Genomic DNA, 26,272 nt, shown 5'->3' on the forward strand with positions numbered 1-26,272 from the left:
GCTTTCTCTCAGCAAAGGAAACTATCAGTAATGTGAAGAGAGAGCCTACAGAGTGGAAGAATATCTTTGCTACTCATACTTCAGATAGAGAGCTAATTTCCAGAATCTAGGAAGAACTCAAAACACTCTACACCAAGAATACAAAAAATCCAATCAACAAATGGGCTAAAGAAATGAACAGACACCTAAAAGAAGATGTACAAGCAATCAACAGATATATGAAAAAATGTTCAACATCTCTAATAATAAGAGAAATGCAAATCAAAACTACCCTAAGATTTCATCTCACCCCAATTAGAATGGCGATTATCAAGAACACATGCATCAATAGGTGTTGGCGAGGATGTGGGGAGAAAGGTACACTCATATATTGTTGGTGGGGTTGCATTTTAGTGCAGCCCGTCTGGAAAGCAGTATGGAGATTCCTCAGAAAGCTTGGAATGGAATCACCATTTGACCCAGCTATCCCACTCCTTGGCCTATACCCAAAGGACTTAAAATCAGCATACTACAGAGATACAGCCACATCAATGTTCATAGCTGCTCAATTCACTATAGTCAGATTGTGTAACCAAGCTAGATGCCCTTCAGTTGATGAATGGATAAAGAAACTGTGGCATATGTATACAATGGAATATTACTCCACCATGAAGAATGATAAAATTATGGCATTTTCAGGCAAATGGATGAAATTGGAGGATATCATGCTAAGTGAGATAAGCCAATGTCAAAAAACTAAAGGACGAATGATCTCGCTGATAAGCGGATGAGGACATATAAGGGGGGGTAGGAGGGGTTAGCATTAGGGTTAGGGTGAGGTTTAGGGTTAGGGACAAGGAGGGTGGTAAGAATGGAGGAAGGAAGGACTGTATAGAGGGAAAAGAGGGGTGGGAGGTGTGGGGGGAAGGGAAAAATTAACAGAACGTATCAAACAAGATTGCCTTATGGAAATTTATGATTTTTAATTAAAATTAATAAATAATAAAAAAAATTTGTTTTAGGCTGGCCACAGTAGTGCATGCTTGTCATTTCATTGCCGTGGGAGGCTGAGGAGGAGAACTGGGTGTCAAAGTCAACCTCAGTACCTTAGCAAGGCCATGAGAAACTTAGTTTTACTTTCAAACTTAGCTCAATATCAAACACATTATTAAGAGCAGCACTCAAATTTGGCCACAGTATAAATTAGATAATTTGCACTAGTGGTACAAATAAAGAACATTTGATCAGGAAATTCTCCAAAAATTAAAAAAAATATATTTATTTCTAAATGGCAAGTGGAATGAGGTCCCAGTCCAAAGTCATGTAAAAAATCCTTATCTCAAGCACCTACCTTCAATTTACCTATGGAGCAAAAATTTAATCTGCTTGTCAGTGAGAGAGAAGAAATATCCCTAACCATCCCAATAACTCATGGCATGTCACAGTAAGAAATATGATATAGTAGCCCTGTTCCTTAAAATTTGTGTGAAATAATGATTTATAATTTTCTGCATCCAAACCTGACCTGATTACCAACCAGAAAATAAAGGGTTAAAAAGCCCTAAGCAGCAGTTTCCCTTGCCTAGACTTGCTGAAGCCTACAGAGGAATGTAAACAGCAAAAGCAGGCAGGCTCAGTGTAGGACCAATCTGAGACTGAAGAAAGAAAAAATAATTGTTTATTTTAAATGTCTCCTGAGCTTCAACACAGAAAAAAAATATTGTTTTTCTCTCTTTTCTCTCATTCTCTCTCTTTTTGTCTCTCTCTCTCTCCCCCCCCCCTCTCCTCCCTTCCTCCCTTGCTCTCCTCACTGCATTTCTTTCTGACTCCCTTATCCTATTTTACTAAATAATTACTGACCATTACTATTTTTTTTCCTAAGACTCCTGTTTTGCTTTGCTTTTATTAAATGTTAGGTGTTAAGCTAACAATTTTGATCCTACATACCTACATTAATGATGTTTCTGATCAGTTCTACTTTTTTCCAATTCTATAATTTGATTTGCTTTTTTTGAACATCTATAATATTGCAATGGAGATTCACCTGCTAAAAGCAAAAAAGCATTTGGTTTTGTGATATGCATATATTGTGTTTATATCTATATGTCTGCACGCATCCATAGTATCATTTACATATCAAAGCCAGTCTATAGAAAACAAGCACTCATCTTCTCGTTGTTAGTGTGGCTAAAGGTTTATCAATTTTGTTTATTTTTTTGAAGAACCAACTATTTATTTTGTCAGTTTTTTGTATTGTTTCTTTTGTTTCAATTTCGTTCATTTCAGCTCTGAGTTTAACAATTTCCTGTCTTCTACTACTTTTGGTGTTGGTCTGTTCTTCTTTGTCTAGGGCTTTGAGCTGTAGTGTTAGGTTGTTTATTTGTTGAGTTTTACTTCTTTTATTGAATGCGCTCCATGAAATAAATTTTTCTCTAATTACTGCTTTCACAGTGTCCCAGAGATTTTGAAATGATGTTTCTTTGTTCTCATTTACCTCTAAGAATTTTTTAATTTCCTTCCTAATATCTTCTGTTATCCATTCATCATTATAATAACATATTGTTTAATCTCCAGGTGTTGGAGAAGTTTCTGTTTTTTACTCTTTCATTTATTTCTAATTTCAATCCATTATGATCTGATAGAATACAAGGTAGTGTCTCTCTCTTCTTGGATTTGCTAACATTAGTTTTGTGGCATAATATATGGTCCATTTTAGAGAAGGATCCATGTGCTGTTGAGAAGAAAGTGTGTTCGCTCTTGGTTGGATGGTATACTCTATAAATGTCCATTAAGTCTAAATTATTGTGTTATTGAGTTCTATGGTTTCTTTGTTCAATTTTTGTTTGGAAGATCTGTCCAGTAGGTGAAAAAGGTGTGATAAAATCACCTAGTATTATTGTGTTATGGTCTATTTGGTTTCTGAAATTGAGAAGGATTTGTTTGACATACATGGATGAGCCACTGTTTGGGGCATAGATATTTATGATTGTTATGTCTTGCTGTTTTATGCTTCCCTTAAGCAGTATGAAATGTCCTTCTTTATCCCTTCTGACTAACTTTGGCTTGAAGTCCACATTATCTGAAATAAGGATGGATACTCCAGCTTTTTTTGCTGAGTCCATGTGTATGGTATGTTTTTCCCCATCCTTTCACCTTTAGCCTATGGGTATCTCTATCTATGAGGTGAGTCTCTTGCAGGCAATATATTGTTGGATCTTTCTTTTTAATCCAATCTGCCAGTCTATGATTTTTGATTGATGAGTTCAGGCCATTAACATTCAGGGTTGTTATTGAGATATGATTTGTATTTCCGGTCATTTGGTTCATTTTTAAAATTTTATTTATTTTTTTTGACACGACTTGGTTCCTCCTTTATTTAACAATTCCTTTAGGATAATTCCTCCCTTTGCTGATTTGCTTCTTTGTTTTTCATCTCTTCATCATGGAATATTTTGCTGCGAATGTTCTGTAATGCTGGTTTTCATTTTGTAAATTCTTTTAGCTTTTGTTTATTATGGAAGGATTTTATTTCATCGTCAAATTTGAAGGTAAGTTTTGCTGGATATAAGATTCTTGGTTGGCATCCATTTTCTTTCAGGGCTTGGTAAATGTTGTTCCAGGCCCTTCTAGCTCTTAGGGTCTGGATTGAAAAATCTGCTGATATCCGTATTGGTTTTCCCCTGAATGTAATTTGGTTCTTTTTTCTCACAGCCTTCAAAATTCTGTCCTTATTTTGTATGTTAGGTATTTTCATTATAATTTTACTTGGTGTGGGTCTGTTGTAATTTTAAAAAATCGATTCAGACCCCTTCAATTTACATGATTTTAAAAGGTTTAATTTAATTTGTGTAAACAAATGAAAATGTTGATATTTATACAAGGTCTAATAACAATGGCTTCTAGGACTTTTCTTGAATGTTAAAGAGATGGCAGATACTGTTCAATACATTTGTCTTTATCTTGGTTTTTATAGTAAAATAAGTAAATTATATGAGACACATATAGGATTACTCAAATGCATTTGTTAGAGGCATTTGATTAATTAACAAAGATAAAATGCCAACTGTTAAATAACATCGAGTATTCTTAACTTCCTTAATTCCATGTGGTGAAATACTTAAACATTGTTCGTTTTTATAAATTGATAGATGTTATTCCATGTATGAGATGATAAAAAGTTTAACATATTTCATTTAGATTACTGTGTGTTGGAGGCCTCTGCCCTGTAGGGCCCACAGTGGTAGCTGGCTTCGCCCTAAGATGGCGCCGAGAAGCCCAACCACAAAGAAAAACAACTTTAAGGAAGTGATTTCTATTGGCTGACTGATCTCCTCCGAGTCCATGCTTACCTTGTGATCAGTACATGTCCTCATTACCCACCATTAAGTCTCCATGAGCCAAACGCCTGATCCATTAAGGTGATTGACTGTTATATCCCATAAAACTGCATACTTTGCGCAGTGGAGGCAGGCAGCAGTGGCGCAAGAGAAGAAGAAGAGAGGCAGCGGCAGCGTGAGGAGAGAAGAAGAAGAGAGAGAGCTGTGCGGCGAGAGAAGAAGAAGAAGAAGACGGCGGCAGTGGAGGAAGAAGAACCAGGCACTCAGCTCAGAAGCTCTCCCATAAAAATAAAGACCTTTAAACTCCATCTGAGAGCTGAGTCTTCCTTGTACTTGCTGGACGAGACAACTGTGTGTTATATAAAGTATTTATATTTTTAAAGTGGAATAATTTTTCTAAATTCAGTAAATTTATATGGGTTCTTTCAATATATTAACAAAAAGTGGTCAATGGATAGGAAAGAGAAAATAAAAGGTTCTATGTATGGAAATGCATTTAGTAGAAGGAAGAAGAAAATTTTTCTGGGTAAGAAAGTGCTGCTGGAATGGAATACATGAGTGTGTAAGTAAGTGCAAGAAAGTCTTTGTGTAAGCAAATGGCAAATTTAAACAAGTTTGTGTGTAACTAAGTTCATTTTATGTGCATGAGACAATCAGTTAAAGCTATATTTATTCCTAACATTAAATACTAATGTAATGATATAAACCAAAGTTTAATCCATATGTTGAACTGAAAATGACTTCTTCAAAACAGTAATTTACTCATAAGACTGAGTCTGTTTAATTTTATTTTTGAAAATATTTGGTCTTAAAGAAATTGAGGTTTATAAAATTATGATTAAACAACTGTTAGAGTATTAAACCATGTTCCAAAGTTTAAATTTTTATTTAAAAGCTAAACTGGTTCAATATAAAAACATTAAGATAATTGTGCTATTACCCTTCTTTTAATATTAAAAGTGTTCATATCTTGCAGGTATACAAGACTATAAACCATAAAATTTATCAAACTGCTATCCTAAAAACTAAAATTCTCTATAATGGTAATTTTAAAATTGTAAGTATAACAAATTTTATTGGGGATTTATTTATATCATTTAATGTTCTGTAACTGGACTGGAGACATGTTGCATTCTACACTGAGATAAAAAAGTAAATTTATTTCTAAAAGATGAGAGCCTGAAATGTTTAAAGGTTAATATCATGAATCATGAAATTATTTTGCCACTTTTCCAAACAAAAGGAAAGATAAAAGCTCTCTCATCCTTTCTCTGGGTAAGGAATGATATTAGACCAGCAGTTTGAAAGAACTTATATTTAAAAAATAAAATAAGACATGTTAGGTAAGTGGCATATTTATGGTGGATATAATCAATTACAAGAAAAAATGATTTTATATATTGGAAATTCTTTAGATTCTATTTTTCGTGATGAGTAACTCCCATCACATCTTTAGTTATTTTTTTTAAATTTTCTGTTTCTGAAATTCAAAGTTCACCCTTATTTGGTTTTTATTTTTTGTATTTTTGCAAATTTTTTTTGTATAAATCTCTGATGTTCAATTGCACTCTTTATTTCAAGAGCCATCATTCAGGTCTGCACCTCCAAATTTCTACTAGTATAAATTTAAGTACTTGTGTATAGGTGCTGTGGAGTAAGGAGAGTCCTTCCTCAAAGTTCATTTGCCATAAAAGCCAAATCAGAATAGGTGTAAAAAGCTGTCCCTTGCAATCAAGACAATTGCTCCAATAATTTGAAAGGGCATTCATGTCCTTTGCAAGTTGAGTTATTGTCACTAATTGTCTTTGCTTACCAAATGATCACATCATTACTTTTTGTTGTATTGCTATAGTAGTTTGAAGATTAAGAAATGTCCTGGCATTTTTGGGGAGACCATTAAGAATGACAATTTTTTGGTGTGTGTTCATGAAAGTAAGATTTCACCTTCAAAATTCCTGTGTTTTATGGCCCCACAGAATGTCCTTAGTTCTTCACTTTTTTGATATTCAGATTTGAATCTCTGTACCATTCCTCCCTTTCAGCATCATGCATGTTCAAGATGATATTATGCCCTAGAAATCTGGGTTCATCTTGTCACACATACGTTCTTTTCTTCTCCATCACATTCAATTTTTTGGAACATCTCTTTGTCAGTGTCTGTGGCAGTAGCCTGTAGTCTACATCTTCCAGGGGATGCTAAAAAGCACTTCACATTGTCTCAGAGGGCCTTGTGTCAGATAGGCAGTGGTCAGTTTAAGAGGACAAACCCTCTGTCAAGACAGATTGACTAGATATTTCTGCATCCAGATATTTCTGTGAGTTGAAGAGTCCCTTGGAATCTCCTACCAAGAGAATTTCTGAGTGCAGCCTATTTGTGGGTAAGCAGCAAAGGAGGTGGGACTGGCAGATTGAGTTTTCCAAGAACATCATTTCTTCCTTGCTAGCTCCTTCCTGGTCTCCATCACACCTGCTCTAATTTTTACTGCCTTCTCTCCTCTCTAGGGATCACAGCAGCCACTTGCATCCACAGAGAATTCAAACTTCTATCATCTGTTTGGACATTCTACTAAAGAAGGGGCAGCTCACAAGAGTTTGTGGGTGTTTCCTAATACAATCATCACCTAATCCACCAAGATGCACTGGATGCTCTCCTGGACTTAGTTGTGAACATCCATCATTACATGTGGCTGATATGTCCCTAGGTGTGTTACCTGACTAGGCAAAATCCAGAGTGACCCCAGTCCAGGAGGAGCAGGTTTGGAAGGTAATGCTGCTGGAGCCCATTCTAGGTTGGATGATTCTCCACCCTCATGAAACCAACTGTCCCTCCCAGGTTCAGTAGACAAAGTGGGGGCCAATTGCCAGCAGTAGGACAGGGGTGGCCATGTGGCCATGATTCCTGGTTTGGCCAAATGTGGATATTGCCATCTGTTGGGTCTGCAGAGTAGTGCAGGATGTCAGGCTCCAGAGGGTTACCTTCCCTTGGAGGGAGCTGAATTGTCCATAGGCCCATGGGACTGGGACCTCAATACCCCCTGGCTTCTCTGATCCTGGAGGAATAAGTTAGAATTCTATTTCTTGAAAACAATAGAATCTGGGGTCTCACTACCTCCCTACTCCCTCTTACCATCACAGCTGAGCTGGCACTTGACTTAAATCTTTGAAGCATCCAGGACTTGAAGTATCTGGTTGCCTTGGGAACTGTGACTTCATCATGCTCTAATTCCACCTTTCTGTGATATCAGGCCCTATCTGCAGAGCAGCCAGATTTCACAGCAGCACTCCTGGAGACTCATGTTGCCCAATACCCAGAAACACATCCTGCACAAATGAACAATGTGCAGTCTCCTTCCTGAACATGCAATCTCCTTTCCCTTCAATTCCCAGATGCTAGATTCCAGTCCTTTACACTTTGAAAATCTTAGCTGTCTCCTCTTTTGCTCTTATTTCACAGGGGCACTGTTAACCAATTTAAGCATGGCTTTTCTCAGAGGAGATGTACTATAAAAGCCAAATCTGTAATTTTACTAATTTTAAAATAAACAACTATATATAATTCAGAGGAATCAATAGAATAGAAGGAGAGTACGGGAAGGCAGTTTGGTGGGGGAGTGCTGGGGACAAAATTAAAGTATAGTGACGCCATCCAGTGGAGTCAATTTGGCGCAGGAGACAAATGAGTAGTGAGGCTCTTGAGTTTGGAACGGTCTATTCATGAATCAGGAAGCCTGGGAACTGGAACCTCAAACCTGGAACCCCGGCGCTTGAGGAGTGCCAGTTTATATCCCCTCCAGGAGGTGAAGGGTAGGGCTAATGACAATTATGCAAAGATTAGGCCAGGAGCTAACTGCCCAATCATGGTAAAGGTCAAAACGAGCAGTCATGATCAGGAGCACTCGGGAACACTTGTGCACACGTTGTGTGTGTGGGCTTAATTGAAAATGGCCAATGATAAATCACCTGGATGTGCTTATGTTAATCAACCTCCTCACTGCTGATGTGATCAAAACAACTTCTGGCTGGCTGTCAGGTGCCATCTTGGCGTAGTCCACATGGCATAGCCCCCAACATTTCCCCCTTCCTTATATGAAGTGAAAAGGAAGCTGGCAGGGATCGTGTCTGTGTTAGGTCCTAGGAATCAACATCCTGTTCTTACCTGTCATCAAAGGATATCAAGGCAGGTTTGGCCCTTCTGTCTTAGGTTGGTACAGTGTTTTCCCATGGTTACCCGTCTTTGACTATGAATCCAGCATACTAAGCCACATACTGGGAGATTGTCCTGCTCCAAGGGCGGCCATGGCCTGTTTTATGATCACATTATAAGCCTGTTGAGTGGCTTTGAGGTGTTTGTAGACGTAGAATAGAATTAACACAAGCATACCCAAGTTTATTAGTGTAGGACTTTAGAGTCCCCCAAATTTGGTGCCAAATTGTGTTAGTTTATCTAATTCTTTCGTGCTAAGCCCTCCCGGTTTGACTTCCACCTTAGTGGCATTCATGGCGAGGATCTGCCACCGAAGCCTTATTACCAGCTTGTTGAATCCATCTATCCATTGTTGTGCAATCCGTGAAAATAAATGTGTAGAGAAGTTCTCATTAAAAGTCACAAAAATGAAAGCTATGCACACTAGAGTATATGAAAAAAACAATCATTTCACCCTCTCTACATTTTTCAATATTAACTCCATTAACCTTTTGATCAGGGCACTTCCCTTTACTTATAGACCCTCCTTTTACAAAAGCCAGATTACTGGAGACCTTTTTATCATGTCTTAAGTGTTGACAAGCCCCGCATAACAGAGGAAAAATAATAGGCTTTTTGAAGGACTGGCAATGGCCATACCAATGGATATGAAAACCAGTCTTATTATTAATAGCTTTGGGCATGTAACAGTAGGTAATCCTAATGTGGAATTAGTGGTAAGAATAGGAAGATATAGATTGAAAGAATTAGTAAGGGGCAAAAGGCAAGGCCACACCTTTACCACCCCCCATAGGTAATGCCTGGCTCTTCCATTAACATGGTGAGGGATCAACAACAACAGCAGTTGGAGGAACTTCCACATCTTCTTGTTATTCTTGGTTTTCTATTGAGGAAGCCTTGACTAATCTTTCAGGCACCCAAATTGGTGATTGTGCGTCCTGTGGGAAAACAGAAACAGACCCTAGGGTCCAGATTAATACCGGATCCGGGACTTTCCATTGTCCTGATAGAATGTCCTTCCAGAGCACTTGAGGTAGATGTTTTTTATTAGGCTCTGAATGACGGTCAGCAGCTGATTGGCCCTCAGAATCAAGATTTAAAAAATTTAAAATGAACAAGACAACAGATAATTTGTCTTTTGGGGATCTGTATGATGCCCCTATTCCCCATTTTTGTTTATAAAGCTTGTTTTTAAATGTTAAATGGGCATGTTCAACAATGCTCTGTCCAGTAGGATTATAGGGAATTCATGTGATATGTTGAATACCAAAGGTGGAACAAAATTGTTCAAAGGCCTGGGACGTATATCCAGCACCATTATCTGTTTTAATTTGTTTGGGGACCCCTAGGATAGAGAAAGAATGTAAACAGTGTGTTATTATATCTTTGTTTTTTTCTCCAGCATGAGCAGAGGCCATAATAAATCCTGAAAAAGTATCTATTGACACATGGATGAATTGTAGTTTTCCAAATTCTGAATGATGAGTTACATCCATTTGTCAAATATGATTGGGCTGAAGCCCTTTTGGATTTAATCCTAACGAGGGGTTAGGAATAAGTGTAACACATTTAGCAAAAGACTTGACTATGTCCCGAGCTGTTGCCTTGTAATTTTATAGCGTACGTAGAAGCATTTATGTGAAATTTGGAATGAAATGTTTTTGCATTTTCAAGTGCATCAAAGATATGTGGGTCTCTGATGGCCATGTCTGTTAAATCATTGTGTAAACTTAGAGGAACTGGAAGGCCAGAATGAGCCCGAACATGTCCAATGAAAAAAGGGCTTTTTCTATCCCAAATAAAATTTTGTAAAGATTGTAAATACTTAGTGATGGTGGAAGTGAGGGAGAGCAGACCAGTTAATTCTAAATTTTGAATAGCATTAACAACATAGTTGCTATCAGAGAATAGGTTAAAATGCTTATGATGGGTTTTGAATACTTCTATAGCTACTAATAGTTCTGTTTGTTGTGCAGATAGAGTATTGAACAGCAATGTTTCTGTAACATTATCTATGGTAATAGCACCTGTACCATTTTTTGATCCATCAGTAAATATAAGGGTAGCTCCTCTAATAGGTTCTTTTCAGGTGACTTTAGGGAAATTATAGGATGTTGACTCCAAAATTGGAGAAGAGGATCAGATGGCAAATGATTGTCAAACACAGCAGAAGTACTAGTAAAGACTATAGCCCATGAATTTGAATTATTAATATGATATTGTATACATATATTTGACACATAGTGGGGCTATTGGCCATGCCTTGTGGGAGAACCTATCCATTCATGTCTTTTATTAGGAGAACTGTTATTAAGTGAGGGCACAGTAAATGTGAACCTTTTGGTGTCTGAGGGATGGAACGGAATGGAAAAGAAGCAATCTTTTATGTCAATTACAATGGAGGGTCAATTAACTGGGATAGTCGATAAAGTAGGTAATCCTAATTGAACAGGTCCCATTGACTCCATTATAGAATTTACTGCTCTTAGGTCATACAATAGCCTCCATTTTCCTGATTTCTTTTTATTATGAATATTGGTGTGTTGAAAGGAGAGGTGGATGGTTTGATGTGTCTGGCCTCTAGTTGTTCATTAACCAATTGCTGGGCCACTTCTAATTTGTCTTTTGAGAGGGGCCACTGAGGGACCCAGACAGGTTTATCAGATCTCCATGTTATTTTAATTGCTTCAGTGGCCCCTAATGAAAATCCAATCCCTTTTTATCTTGTTTTGGAGTAACTAAAATGGGTAAAATAGGTCCTGGACTATTTTTCCCAAGACCTTTTCCGCATATGTGTCCTTGGATTACATCACTTGATTAGATTTTGGATTACTGTATGGGATCTCAGATGTGAGATGTAAATCCATCTGTTCCATGATACCTTTCCACCACAAGTTTACTGGGAGATGTTCAAGGACAGAAGGTTGGATGGTACCACTATGACCTTCTTCATCCTTCCATTTTAATATGGCTGTGCTTTTGTTAGGATTGGAAGCTATACCTAATCCCCTTAAAGTCTGATTTGCCTGTTGAAGTGGCCAGGCTTTGGGCCATTCTGTAATTTTGATAATACTTTTGTTAGCTCCAGTATCTAATAAGCCCTCAAAATTTTGCCTTCTATCACTAACTCTGTCATAGGTCTATCTTTTAAATCCAATATTAACATGACCATATTTTGGCCAGTAGAACCTAATCCTTTATTTTCCCTAATAATATTCTTTGATGGATATTGATCATGGCAGCTGGGTAAAACCAACAATTGTGATATGCAATCACCCTGAGCTATTATTGCTACACCTCTTGGTGAAGTAGCAAGGATTTTTATTTCTCCTATAAAATCAGGGTCTATAACTCCAGGGACAATATTTAATCCTATTAAGCAGAAGAACTCCTCCCCAGAATTAGTCCCACTGTTCCTTTAGGTAATGGGCCAAGAACCGAAGTAGGTATTGGCTCTACTCCCATCTCTGGAGTTAATACTGCTCTGGCAGAGGCATAGAGGTCCAATCTTGCACTTCCTCTTGTTTGTCTAATTGGGGAGTCAAGAGGTAATGGGTCTGAGGCACGGACTGGATAGCTCCGTATATTTGTGGGCCCCAAGGCCGGGGGCCCTGATTCCCATTTTTTGGAGATAAAGGGTTACCATCTTTGTCTCTCGTTGATTTACAGTCACTTGTCCAGTTTTTCCCTTTTTTACATCGAGGACATAATTTTGGCACAGGACCCTGGGGACAGTCTTTTTTTATGGGTCCATATTGTTTACACCAATAACACTGATGGCCTGGGCGGGAGTTGGCATTGCCTCTAAGACCCTGTACAAGCACTGCAGCCATCACCTGACCTTGAATAAAAGCCTCATTAATATCCCTACAAGCCTTCAAGTAGGCTCCAAGGTCTTTGTTTTTCCAGGGTCTTATTGCTTCTTTACACCACTTATTTTCTTGCTCTTATGCAAGCTCTTTGATTAAAGGCATAACCTGGTCTACATCTCCAAATATGTGTCCTGCTCCTTGAATCACTCTGTCTACAAAATTGGCATAGGGTTCCTTGTTGCCTTGAATAACCTTAGAAAACTGTCCTTGAAGATCACTGGCACCTGACAGTGTTTTCCAAACTCTGGTGGCAGCAGCACTAATTTGTTGATATACACCGGGGTGAAAATTAATCTGATTACCTTGCCCTTCATATGGTCCTTGGCCTGTCAGTATGTCTAGATTCCATTGAGGATTGCCCACAATTGCATTACGTTGGAAAATATCAGGACATAACTCCTGGTTAGCCACCTTCCACATAAGATATTGTCCCCCAGATGAACATGCTTTTACTAAATAACCCCAATCAGTTGTAGTAAGATTTTGACTTGCAACATTCTCTAATAAAGAAATGGAAAATGCAGCTTGTACTCCAAAAGACATAACTGCCTCTTTCAGCTGTTTTACTAATTTTATATCTAACATTTGATGATATCTCTGATTGTTTTGATCTTCAAATACCAGGAATATTGGGAACGCTGATCGAGATTCTACATCAGCCCACTGTGTGGGTGCAGACCCTGTGCAGCAAGTACATGTGCCCCTACAACTTGGAAAAGAGTGGTGATCTGGATTATATGCCAGAGAGCATGGCACAGTAGGGGCTAAATGCCACTGAGAGAACTTCTTTTCTAGCTCTGTCCCAGATAGTTCCTGTTCTTCAGAGTCACTTCCCTGTTCTGAGACTGAACATCTACTTCCTCTTTTAGAAGCTTGACTCGATCATTCCTCTTTTACAGATTCTAGTATCTCTTCCCCTTCTCTTAGTTGTTCTTGAATTTTAGGTTTTTGAGATGTCAGACAGGATCATACTAATGCCCAAAGAGGCAAACTCCCAAGAGAGAGAGGTGTTTTTTCATTTTTTCTGCATAGGTCCTCTCCTAAGTGCTCCCACTGGGGAACATTAAGGAGTCCGTCATCTAGGAACCAGGGACAGTGTTTTTCTATAGTTTTAAGGAATGTCCGTGCAGTTTTAGTCTTTACAGAGTTCCATTTTCTTTTAATAATGCCCTAAGCGGACCCTCCATGCAGAGCCAAGAAATTTCCAATCCCATGGTTAAAAATCTGAATAGCTTCTCTAACTGCTACTAAAAAAACAAACAGTAACCAAGCAAATAAAAGCAATAGAACTAACACTTTAAACACATTCATTTACTAAAGGACGTTCTTTGCTCTCTCTCGGGACAGTCTTCTGTTAAGTTCCCTCACTAGGGGAGCCTTCCGTTAAACCTTAAGGCTACTGTTTCCTCAAATAGGGAAATCTTCTAGTTAATTATACTAGCAAAACTGTCTTTTACTTACCTTATCCTTGTGGTGCTGGTAACTGTATAAAATGTTATGGGTCTCTGTACTAATGCAGAGTGCTCCATAGTTCCCCACACGAATACAGAGTTCCCCATATGGGCCACCATTTGATGCCATCCAGCAGAGTCAATTTGGCACAGGAGACAAATGAGTAACGAGGCTCTTGAATTCGGGATGGTCTATTTATGAATCAGGAAACCCGGCAACCAGAACCTCGAACCTGGAACCCCAGCGCTTGAGGAGAGCCAGCTTATATTCCCTCCAGAAGGTGAAGGGTAGGGCTAATACCAATTGTGCAAAGATTAGGCCAGGAGCAAACTGCCCAATCATGGTAAAGGTCAAAATGAGCAGGCATGATCAGGAGCACTCGGGAACACTTGCGCACACGTTGTGTGCATGGACTTAATTGAATATGGCCAATGATAAATCACCTGGGTGTGCTTATGTTAATTAACCTCCTCACTGCTGATGTGATCAAAACAACTTCTGGCTGGCTGCCATGCACCATGTTGGCATAGTCCACATGGCATAGCCCCCAATAGTATAGCCTATGCTTTTGTGATTTTTGTCAAAATGTATCCTAATGATACATATAACTAAAAAGTGCAGAGAAATCTGACTCACTCCAAAAGGTGACACCTTTAAATTATCCCTATGTAAAGCAATCCCATTAGTCTTGAATCCTTCCTTCTGTCTTCATTCCTATTTTCCCACTCTTCCTCCTGCTCTTCCTTTATATCCAGCACATATGTCCCCACTCACTCTCCATAATTTCTTCTCATAATCAAGGCCCTTGGAAATCAAAATTGCTAGGGAGTATATTCATTAATATTAGGTGTCAGCACTCTGAGTTGTTTTTAATAGATAGAGTTGATAAATACATTTCCTAAATGTGTTTCCAGTCCCATTAAATTGGATTCTATTTCATCTTACTTTTTGCCAGACTGTAACTATTGTGGTCAATGTAAGAGACCTGAGATTTCTTCATTATGTCTGGAACTCAGAAAACATTCCAGCGGCTTGAAAACAATAGAGTCTGGGGACTCACTCTCTTCCTTCTTCCTTGAAATATAAAAGCTACATGCAAAAACTTTCATGCAAATGTTGATTGTATATCTGAGAATAAAATCAAGTACTGTTCTTTTCCTCTGGGGACAGCCTCTGTGCCTACTACAAGACAGGTACTGTCAAATGTGAGATTCAACGCCAAGATTACTACTCCACTAAGAGAAGAGCTAAAGCTATCTGTGTCATAAAACTTCTTGGAATCTTCTTTTCCAATCTGAATGGAAACAGAGGGAGAGAAGCCAGAGGAGACTACTAAGTAAAATGCAGAGGGAGGCATGACAAAGTCTGACTCTTACTACATCATATCCAGGACACAGGCATTTACAGAAATATTATTTACTAGAAATTTTATAGTGCTACTTTATTTCACTGTGTTAGTATAACATTACAAGTATCATTGTACATAATAAATAATTTAGTATAAATTTGCACAATTAATTTAAAAAGACAGTTTTAGCTTTACAATAATTTGAAAGACCTAAATATTTTCAAATTGTATTATTGCAATTAACAAGCTGAGAGAGACCCATACTAAAAATTCTAGCTAATATAATATTAGTTGTAGGATAAATGTCAAATAAAGAGTGTAGAGTGTGCTTACCAAAAGTTGATAAAATTTTATTTAAAAAAATTCCTGGTCTCAATACATGTCAAAGATTATTTTTTTCTTTACTACTGCATAGATATTGTTTTAAATTTGTACAATCTTAATGCTTTTTAAAAATATCTTGGAAATAAAAATGGGAGAATAAATTTTATCAAAATTGAGGAAAATATCAGTATAGTAGTTGAAGTGTACAGACCCTGAGGAAGGAGAGACAGAAAAAGAACAGTGGAATATACCTGATGGTACTTTCCTAAGTCCATACATCAATATGCCACAGGGAATCCCAATACCATGTACATTCACCAGATACTAAGTTTTAGGAAACTATAGATTAATTGCAGGGGAATTAATAGAGTAGCAGGAGAAGAGCACAGGTAGTTCTGGAGAAAGAATTAGAACAAATTTTATTCCATGTTTTTGTGATTATGACAAAATGTATCTTAATGTTCTATAAAATTTAATGAAATCAACAAAAGTGTAAAAATAATACCAAAAAAGTAAAATGTGATAAGACTTATCAATTTGTATTACAAAATAAAATATGTCACAAAATTAAAGAGAATATCCTAGGAATTCACCAAGATAGAAAATGAGTAGGATAATCTTTAGTTTCTTTCCAAATAAAATATGAAATTTTTATAACTGGTATTTGTATAGTAATGTTAGTACACATAACCCAGGGACATTTGTCTGGTGCCAGATATTATCTCCTCAGCTTAGAAAAAAATTTTCCTTGATACCTGTCTTATTTATGGAACTGTTTCATGTAATTCGTCACTTAACTTTAGAGTTCTTTTTTACTAATGCATATAACTGAGAAAGGACATAGAATTTAACTTGAGGATTTTCCAAAATAGTCACTTTTTAAAATTTTTTTGCAGTACTGGGGATTGAACTCAGGGCCTTGTGCTTATGAAGCAAGCACTCTACCAGGTGAGCTATCTCCCCAGCCCAAATAGTCACTTTTGATGTAGATTCATTACATTGAAAAAAAATTTCACAGATAAAAGAAGACAGAAAAAAATACAAGAAACATAAATTTGCAATAAAATGAAACATTATTTTTTAAGGCTAAGAAGAATGATATTATTATACACAATCATAGGCTTGTACATCTTGCTATAGTTTATATTTTTATGTGTTTAAAATCATTGTCCCTCAATTCCTAAAAGTGTCTGGAATGTTTAACTTCTCACAGTTGATCTCTTAGCTTTATTCTTTACTTATAGAAAATCACTGATAAAGCACAAAACATTTGAAACAATTTTTGAATAAATTGTGATTTATTAAAGACTAAGGTATATTTTGTGAAATTTTCTGATGCTTCTACAAATATAACAAAGTCATTTGCTGTAGTTTTACTAAAATTTGTGTAGCAAAGGTGAGCAGTTTCCAATAATCTACTGGAAACTTATTTCATCTTTCCCAAGAAATAGTTTTCTAAAATATTTTTCTGTTCTTGTCAACCAAATCCTGATTAAGAATTTTCTGAATTGATAATAATTGATAAAAATGAATTGATAAAAATGTTTTCCAAGTTCACTTTGTATTCAGGTACTGAATGATCACACAATTTAGATTTGCATGTTCATTTAGTTAAATTAAGTACAACCTTCAGGACCATATGGTTTTAGAGGAAAACAAATGCTAACTAGTGTATGCTAGTGGAGATATTTCCAGTGCTGGTTTCCAAATGTTTAAATCCAGACATTGGGAGCAGAATAATAGAAGCCTGGAAAAATGGGCAGAATTTCTGAAGGAGACTCAAGGATTTGGGCATCTTCTCAGCACTAAGATGTCTTTCAGTGTCTGAAAAAATATGCATCAAGATGTTTCTAAGAAGTGTTGCAGCAACTTCCAAGCAATACCATTCAAACTGAAGACTTGTAGTTGTTTTAAACTAGTACATGGCAGACATTCCCTTTTCCTCCTTGGTGAAAACAATATGTCAACAAAAATGTAATATGTGGAATTTGATTGCTACTTTTACCAAGGCCTAGATTTTAGATTTGAAGCACATAATTCCTTTTGAAATTGAAAGTTTTATTTCATTTACAAAGAATATGTATGTGACTTCTTCCATTATTTGCCAATAAGCAAAAAGACAGATGAACTGTTTTGCTAAAGTCCACCTTGGCTGGCCATTCATGTTACAATAGTTCCAGGATCCTACAAGGCTGAGGCAGGAAGATGCCAAATTTTAGATAAGCCTCAGCAACTTAGTAAAGTCTTGAGAAATATAATGATAAACTGTCCCCCCACCCAAAAAATAAAAAATCCCTGAAATTAAAGGGCTGGTAATTGGGGCTATAGCTCAGTTGTAAAACATTCCTGGGTCCTCTCAAGAGTAACCCACCAAAAATGTTCACTTTGTTTCTTTCAATAAATCATCCTTACCCTCAATTTCTAACTAATGTTAGCAAGGGATTTATGACCACAAATCTCCTGTTATCAATTCTCCTACTTCTGAAATGCAACCTTCTGATATTTACAAAACATATGTACACATTGTGGAAGGAATTATCACAACATCAAAACTGGAATGCTAGCTCCAAATTCCATGGAGTACAGCTTTACAAAATAAAATATCTCCTGTGTTTTATCCTGCTCACAGAATATCTGGGCATTTCACACAGGGTCTCTCTGTCTTGCCTGAACTGAGCATCGTTTGTTTCTCTATATTTATTCCTGTGTTCATTGCATTCATTTCTTAAGGATTATATCAATATGATGGGCTCTCAAAAATTCTGCTTTTCACTAGAAATATATTTTGATAAAATTGCAGTGCAACAGAAGATTAAATAATTTGTTCCATCACTCTTTGTAATCATGTGATGACTCCAAAAAATTACAACCACTTTTTCAGTATTTAATACATCAAAAATGGTAAGGCATGTGTTAAAGAGATTGACCTGCCCCTGATGTAACATATAACAATGACCATGGGCCCAAAGAACTTTGAATCATAAGAGACTAACTGAAAGAGACTTCATGTCAATTTTCTCTGTGAATGACCTAATCATCTTTCAGGATGTGCCTGAAAAAAGTGAATGGAACATTTAATATAAAGGATGCTCCATCAGCATGGAAATGGTGAGACTATATTCTATGACCTGCAGGGCTAAGAAATTGAAGACATAAACTGTGGCATTTCTTAACTCACATACATGAGAAGGAGATAATACCAACTGTCTTTCTGTTCCCCTGAAGGGTTTGTAATATGGAAACATCTAAATCTATTGCATGGAGAAATTAAAACCTGAGAGGAGGGAGAAAAAGCTATAACACCACTAATATGCAAAATTAAAAACCTAAAAAAAGGTCAAACTTATAGTATACACTACTTCCATAAGTTGTGGGAATTTTAAAATACTATTTTAAGTGTCCAACCAAGGCTAACCTAGCAACTAAGAAAATGCCATGACCAGATGCATTATCAACTGAGTACTACAAGACCTTCACAGAAGCATTTATGCCAATACTTCTCAAATTATTCCATAACATAGAAAAAGGGGAACCATTCCAAACTGATTCTATGAAGCTAGTATCACCTTGACATAATTGCCACACAGACACTTCAAGGAAAGAAAACTTCAGATCAACATCCATGATAAACACAGATGCAAAAGTCGCAATAAGATTTTGGTAAATCACATAAAAAACTATATTAATGAGGTATCTCACTTTGACCAGTTGAGTTTGTCCCAGGGAAGAAATGTTGATTAAATATATTGAAAGAATGGACATTTTTTTAAGCTGTCTGAGGTCACCCTCCCAGTTATCTTAACTCCCTCAGGTCACCCTCCCAGTCATCTCAACTCCCTAAGGTCACCCTCCCAGGAATGGGAACAAAGCCCTTAAAGCTGTTCCAAGAAACAGCCCCAAACAGAGAATAAAAGGGTAAATTGAGCCAGATAGCCAGATAGTGATCAAACAGAATGATTACCAGACTATTGACCAGAATCTACCCTGTTGTAAAACATTGTGAAACATGTTGTATGTTATCAGCAAACCCAGACCCCCTTTGAAATTTCCCGGCAGCTTTGTCCCCCTTTTCCCCCTTTCATGTGTGACCCCTCCCAACGTGTGGTTTCTGCCTTTATAAACCTACAAGATTTTCTGCTAGGGACTCGACTCCTCGAGTTGGGTCCCAGCGCGCTGGAATAAACACCTCTTGCGGTTTGCATCAAGTGACGCCTCCTGCGGTTGATTGGGGTTGCCGTCCATCCATGGGACAGAGTTGGGGTTTCCTTTTTGGGGGCCTTACAATATGAAAATCAATAAATATAATTCTTCACAAAAATAGACTTAATGACAAGAATCATATGATTATTTGAATTAATGAACAAAAGGCATTTAACAAAAGGTTATTCCTCTTGATGCTAAAAACACTAGAAAACCTAGGGATACCAGTAATATACCTCGACATTATAAGTGCTGTATATGTTAAACTCTAGGCCAAAATAATTCCAAAGGGAGAAAAATTTGAAAATATTCCCTCTAAACCTGGAACAAGAAGTAAGATATCCTTATGCACCACTTTTATTCATCAGATTCCTTAAAAATCTAACCAGAGAATACAAAAGAAAGAAATTAAAGAAATAGGAAGACAAAAAGAAGAACTCAACAATCATTATTTGTCAATGACAGGATTCTATATTTAGAAAATCCAAAAAATTACAACAGAAAATTTCTAAAACTAAAAAATAAATCCATCAATTTAGCGTGGTATAAAGTTGACATCCATGAATCAAATACATTCCTAAATTTCAATGAAAAAATCCAGTGAAATAGAAAATTTGAAATTTGTTTTGTTTTGTTCAAAACCAAACAAAATACATGGGAATCTATTCAATAGATGAGGTGAAATACCTCTTCAATGAAAAGCACAGAACACTAAAGAAAAAATTGAAGAAGGCCTTTATAGGTGGAAAGATTGCCAATGACCTTGGATAGACAGAATTAACATTGTCAAAATGGTTAAACTACCAAGAGCATCATACATATACAACACAATTTCTACTTAAATCCCAGTGACATGCTGCATAGAAAGATAAAAAGCAATCATAGCATTCATTTTTTAAAAAATGAGACCCAAAATATGCAAAGCAATTCCTAGTAAAAAAAATGAACCAGGAGGCATCACAATACCAGACCTTCAAATATACTATAGAGCTATAATATCAAAAATGTCATGGTTTTGGCAACAAAATACAAATGTAAACCAATAGTACAGAATGGAAGACACAGAGAAAAAACCCCAGGAATACAGTTATCTCATAGTAGACAAAGGCACCAGAAACCTACATTAGAGAAAAGGCAACCTCCTGACAGTTAATCCATGAACCATTTGTGTGAATTGAGTGCTGTTGCAAGCCTTAAGCAGGAATGCTTGGTTTAGGAACTCCCAGTCAGAACACACTAGTTGGAGAATGCCACTCAAGTGGCATAATGTCTTCGCTCACCACTCAAGTTCAAGTACAACCTTCCTAAGATGGGCATATTTTGTCAAATGCCAATCAACCTGTCAATCACAAGACTGCTGCCACACAAAAAACAAGCATGGAAACAAAACTCCTTCCACTGAAACCTAATACTGCCTTTAATGTACTCCCCCTTAAATAAAGAACTAGGGTCTTTTTCAGTAGTTCAGTTCCAGTTCCTAACATGACTGGAAGATCCATCAAACACTCCACATAATAAATTCATGCTTTGTCTTTCACTTTAAAAATTTCCTGATTATTTCAGACCTTTTCATTTTCTCATGTGGCTCACACCTTCTGAACAGTAACCTGCTCTGTTGGAGTACTTGCCTCTCCATCATAGTAACTTCTTCAAAAACAATCTTGCTGGGAAAAACTGCAAATCCATGTGTAAAAAAAAAAAAAAAATTAAAACCCTGTCTCTCACCCTGTAAAAAAGTCAAAGTGGATCAAGAACTTAGGCATTACACAGAGACCCCGTGCCTAACAGAAGAACAAGTACAAATCTCCACCATGTGGGCTTAGAAACAAAATCAAGAATCAATAAATATGATAGAATCAAACTAAAACACTTCTTCTCAGCAAAGTAAACATAACATGAAGAGAGTGCCTACAGAATTGGAGAAAATCTGTACTACATGGAACTCAGAAAGAACATTCATCTCCAGAATACACAAAGGTCTCAGAAAACTTAACACCATTAAAATAATGAACCCCATCTATAAATGGGTTAAGGAACTGAACAGACACTTCACAGAAGAAATACAATCTGTAAATACTTACCCAAGTGTGGGCAGTGGAGAAGTGAAATTGAGAGATGTTCATATACATAGAAAAAAAAGAAGTTTTGGTTCTAGAACACAGAAGGATTACTATGCAATGTGCTGTATCCCAAGATATCTAGAACAAAATTTTTTGTTCTCACCACAGCAATGAAAAGATATGCTAATTAGTGACATTTTTATATAGCATATACACATGTTGAAATGTCACTCTGAATCTCATAAAATCTATATTTCTACATTGTTATACATAAAATTTAAAATTAAGGCACTATCTCAAAAACCAAATTAACACAATATATACTTTCACAAAGTACATTATACTTCCATTAGGAGAAAACATAAACTACACACCAAAAGTAAAATAAATTTTCTATAAGATAACATAAATTAAGGAAAAAGGGTAGAAAGATAAAGCCACAACATTGGTCATTAAGGAGAATAGCTGTGATGTATATGTAGCTAAAATTGAAGATTCAAAGGGAAATATGATTAACAAAAAAAATTGAAAATATTTTAAATTCAGAGACATTTGTGCAACATTGAAAAATTCCTTGTTCCTCATGCAGAATTAGTGTTATTTCTTCTCTCACAATGTTTTATTCTCCTGCATGGATGTATGAACTCATTGTCTTATAAAGCCATTTTGTCTCCCTGTTAAGGACTATCTTTTAGAACCCATTATTTTTTGTTATTTTCTTTCATAGAAAGATAAAAAAAAAAACCTCCAATGTAAGAAGTCTCCTCAGGTTTCACCTGACCAAAGTGGTTCAGTGAATTCACTAAAGTATACAATGTATTATAACTTGAAATGATAAATCTCACATGACTTAGTGTTTCGCAAATCAGAAAGAAATAATGGAGGATTATTAATACAATAAAATATATATTAACATGCTCACCATAACTATATCTCCAAACTCATTACTAAGTATCACTAAATGTCAATAAAACTATCATTAAAAAATTCCTTAGCAGGTCATATAGCAATGTTTCATAAATTTCAAATAAAAATCATACATTTTGTTGTGTGAATAACAAGAAAGCAGCAAAGATGGGAATGACATGGGAAATTTTTAAGAATGAACCACAATATTTTGGAAAAAATAATTCACTATACCTAAATTAGATATTTTCAGACATTTGAGCTTTGTATTTTAATTGTAATTCATGAGCAATATTGAAATTCCCTTTCAGTTCAATAACTCTTTTCTTCTAAAGAGGGATATAAGCAAACACATTCATTCTGTCTCTCTCACACACACACAGCATTAATACTTCCATGATTTTCTTAATACTATATTTAACCATTAGTTTGTAACACTTGTTTATTCAAGTCAATTTAAATCAAAACCAATTTGTGGATGTGTTCTTGACACAAAGGGTTGACACATGGAAAAATATTGTATTATAAAGTTTTAAGTTTTTTCCAAAGAGGCAGAAATCTGGATTAATTGTCATATTTCAATATATTTCTTGCTGGTGTCCAGCCCTAGCAGGGGTCAGGGGTCCTATGTGGATGGGAGGCATCAGTGCGGTGGAGAAATAGCACACAGAGACACCAAGTGTTCTGAGGCTGAGTCTGAATCTTTATTTTTTTCTGCCAGCCTTTTTATAGATATTTTTCTTTAGTAATGATTATATCATTTTACGGCTAGTTTAAAAGAAGAAAAACCTTCAAAAGTACAATCTATGCTTCTTCTCAAAGTACACAGTTTTTCTGTATGACAGTCCAGAACAAAACAACCTTATTTCCCAGATAGATTAAAACAACCTCATCTCCCAGGTAAACTAAAACAACCTTGTCTCCCAACTAATCTGAGGGCACTATGATGTGCCAGCGTTTAACCTTCAGAACAAACACATCACTAGATTTTCTGAGAAACCACCCCCACCATGAACTCCAGTGTTTAACAGTGAAAAGTTTTTACTATTATTAAAGGGCATGGAAATCAAATTATAATTAATATTTAGTCTATTCTAATTTTATATAATGGCAGGTTTCAATCTTAATCTGATTCTCAAAGAATTAGACTAAACATGGGAAAAGCACAAATTATATTTATGACTAATTTAAATATTTTTATTATGTAAAATATCTCTAAAATCAATTATTGAAACTAGGAAAGCAACAAAGGCTAAACACAGCATCCAGGCTCAGAGGAATATCTCTTGATCCATCTATTATTATACTAAAGCAATAACAGTCTCCTTTAAACTCAAGCACAGCCACAATTTTTTTATTTTTATATATTTTATCTATGTATTACTGCTAAATTTTCATTGTGCACTATTTTGTGTCCCAACACAGTAAAACCTTCCCAATGTTTTTTCAATAAGTTTCTATTGATATATTGATTATTAATACTAAAAAGCTGCTGCACATTGAGACATGCCACGTCTATGGCCTCAAGAGGGAGGATGATCAACAGAACTTTGTCAAGTGTGGAGTCCTCTATTCCAACAGACCGTGTCAAATGTCAGAGTGGCAGGAAATAGACATGGCAAATTCTTATGACTGTCTTAATTTCCATGTGATTACACAATGGAAAAATTGTGAAAATATTACTTATGGCACTAATAACCTCTAAGTTAATTGAAGATCATTACACTGGTCTTATGGGAATGAATTTTTTTGTGTGGGCTGGTTCAGTACGAGGGAGTGATCCAAGTGATACTAAACAAATGAGCCACATCTACAATATATTTTTTATTTTATTTAGAAACAAGGTCTTGCTAACTTGCTTAAGACCTTGCTCAGCTGCTGAGGAGGCTTTGAACTTGTAATACTACTATTCCAGTCACCAGAGCCACTGAGATGACCAGAGTACATGACAGGAGCTGGCTTCTGTCACAAAAATCTTGAATCACTGAAATAATAGGCATACCTCACATTAGCCGGTTCTTATGTGTTTCTTTTACTTTTGATTTACTACGAATTGAACCCAGAGCTTCAGGCAGCTATTTTAATGCTGGGTTTCCTTGCATTACTGGGATCTAGACTAGCTAGGATGATACTTCCATTTAAATATATGGTCATTTAAATCTAATTGTGTGTTTTTCATGAATAAAATAGTTAATAAACATTAGTTTAAATTTCAATTTAACTTTTTTTGCTTTCTACTACTATGAAGTTAGATTGGGTTTTGATCAAGAAAAATATCCATTGTGGAAGCTGGGCATGCATAAGGCTTATGATGTGGCTTTCTGTCTGGTGGCCTTGGTCTGAGTCAACCGGGCATGAAGATCACCAGGCAGAAACACGCCAAGAAGCATCTTGGCTTCTTCCACAACAAGTTTGTAGTCCACGACCTGTACCAGATCCTGCTGGATGGCACCTTTTGTCAGGTGGCAGTGCGGAGCTGCATCCAGCTGTGGGAGCAGCTGTCCCACTACCTTATGGGGGAGACACAGCTGTGCACCACCAGGATCAGAATTTATCTGTGAAAGTAAAGAAAAAGACTGTTGTTCCTCTCATGTTTATTATTCAGAACACTATAGTCTTCGACAAATCTTCTCCCAAAACAATAGCCTTTGTCAAATCTATAGAGTCAGATCAGCTTGTCTCAGTGCATGAGAAAGAGAGTATCAAGCAACTCAAAGAGGAACAGGGTTTAGTGAAAAACATTGAACAGAGAAGAAAAAAGTGCAAGAAAATAAGTGGCTCCAATCCTCTTAGCTGTTTGAAGAAAAAGAAAAATCCAGAGGACACAAAATTGTCTGCTTCTGAAAAGAAAAGAAAAAGAATAAGAATCTGGAACAGATCTACCTCAGAAGAACTTTCTGAGAAGCAGAATGCTGAAGGATAATAAATGCTTTGGATATTTCTTTTAAAGACATTCATGTGTGAAAAATGAATTTAAAGGCTGTGTTTAGGATTAAAGATTAAACTTATTTTTATAAATGAAAAACTAACAAAAAAAGAAAAATATCCATAAAGCAGCAATGTTCAACACAAATAAATTATAAGAAAAAGTGTAAATTTAAATTTTCTAATACTCACATTAAAAAGTAGAAAGAACAGGTAAAATCAAATGCAATAAAATAAAACTACATATCCAGGTTATCATTGTTTGACAATATAAAATTACTAATAAAATATATAATGAAGTATATATAAACTACATCTTCAAAACTCATTCTATATTTGAAACATCCAAACATCTCCATTCATACCAGACATATTTCAGTTTTGAGAACAATGGTCTCTTTACCTCAGTGAAATGATAGAATTCACTTCCTCAAATTATATATATTATATATATAATAATTATATATTATAATAATTATTATTTATATTATATATAATTATTATATATTATATATATTATATTTATTATAATTATATATATATAATTTGAGGATTAAACTCAGTGGTATTCAACCACTGAGTCACATCTCCAACACTACTTTGTATTTTAATAAATATAGAGTCTTTCTGAGTTGCTTAGCACCTGTTTTTTACTGAGGGTAATT

General features: G+C 36.0%; 2 long non-coding RNA genes and 1 pseudogene across 3 annotated transcripts in view; 1 reads left to right on the top strand and 2 right to left on the bottom strand.

Annotated features, from left to right (window-relative positions):
- LOC306643029 overlaps positions 1-26,272 on the bottom strand; it is a 468,395-nt gene that overhangs the window by 56,930 nt on the left and 385,193 nt on the right. The gene's annotated exons all lie outside the window — the stretch shown is intronic.
- Positions 9,332-14,028, bottom strand: LOC306642682. The gene is made up of 2 exons (XR_013758603.1): positions 13,854-14,028; positions 9,332-9,458 (listed from the first exon to the last, which is right to left on the bottom strand). It is a non-coding gene; the product is annotated as an uncharacterized lncRNA (long non-coding RNA).
- LOC306642897 (rRNA-processing protein UTP23 homolog) lies at positions 24,967-25,717 on the top strand (annotated as a pseudogene). Its single transcript has one exon. The product of its transcript is annotated as an rRNA-processing protein UTP23 homolog (transcript).

The sequence above is a fragment of the Sciurus vulgaris genome (assembly GCF_902686455.1).
Source record: "Sciurus vulgaris genome assembly, chromosome: 13".
NCBI lineage: Eukaryota > Metazoa > Chordata > Mammalia > Rodentia > Sciuridae > Sciurus > Sciurus vulgaris.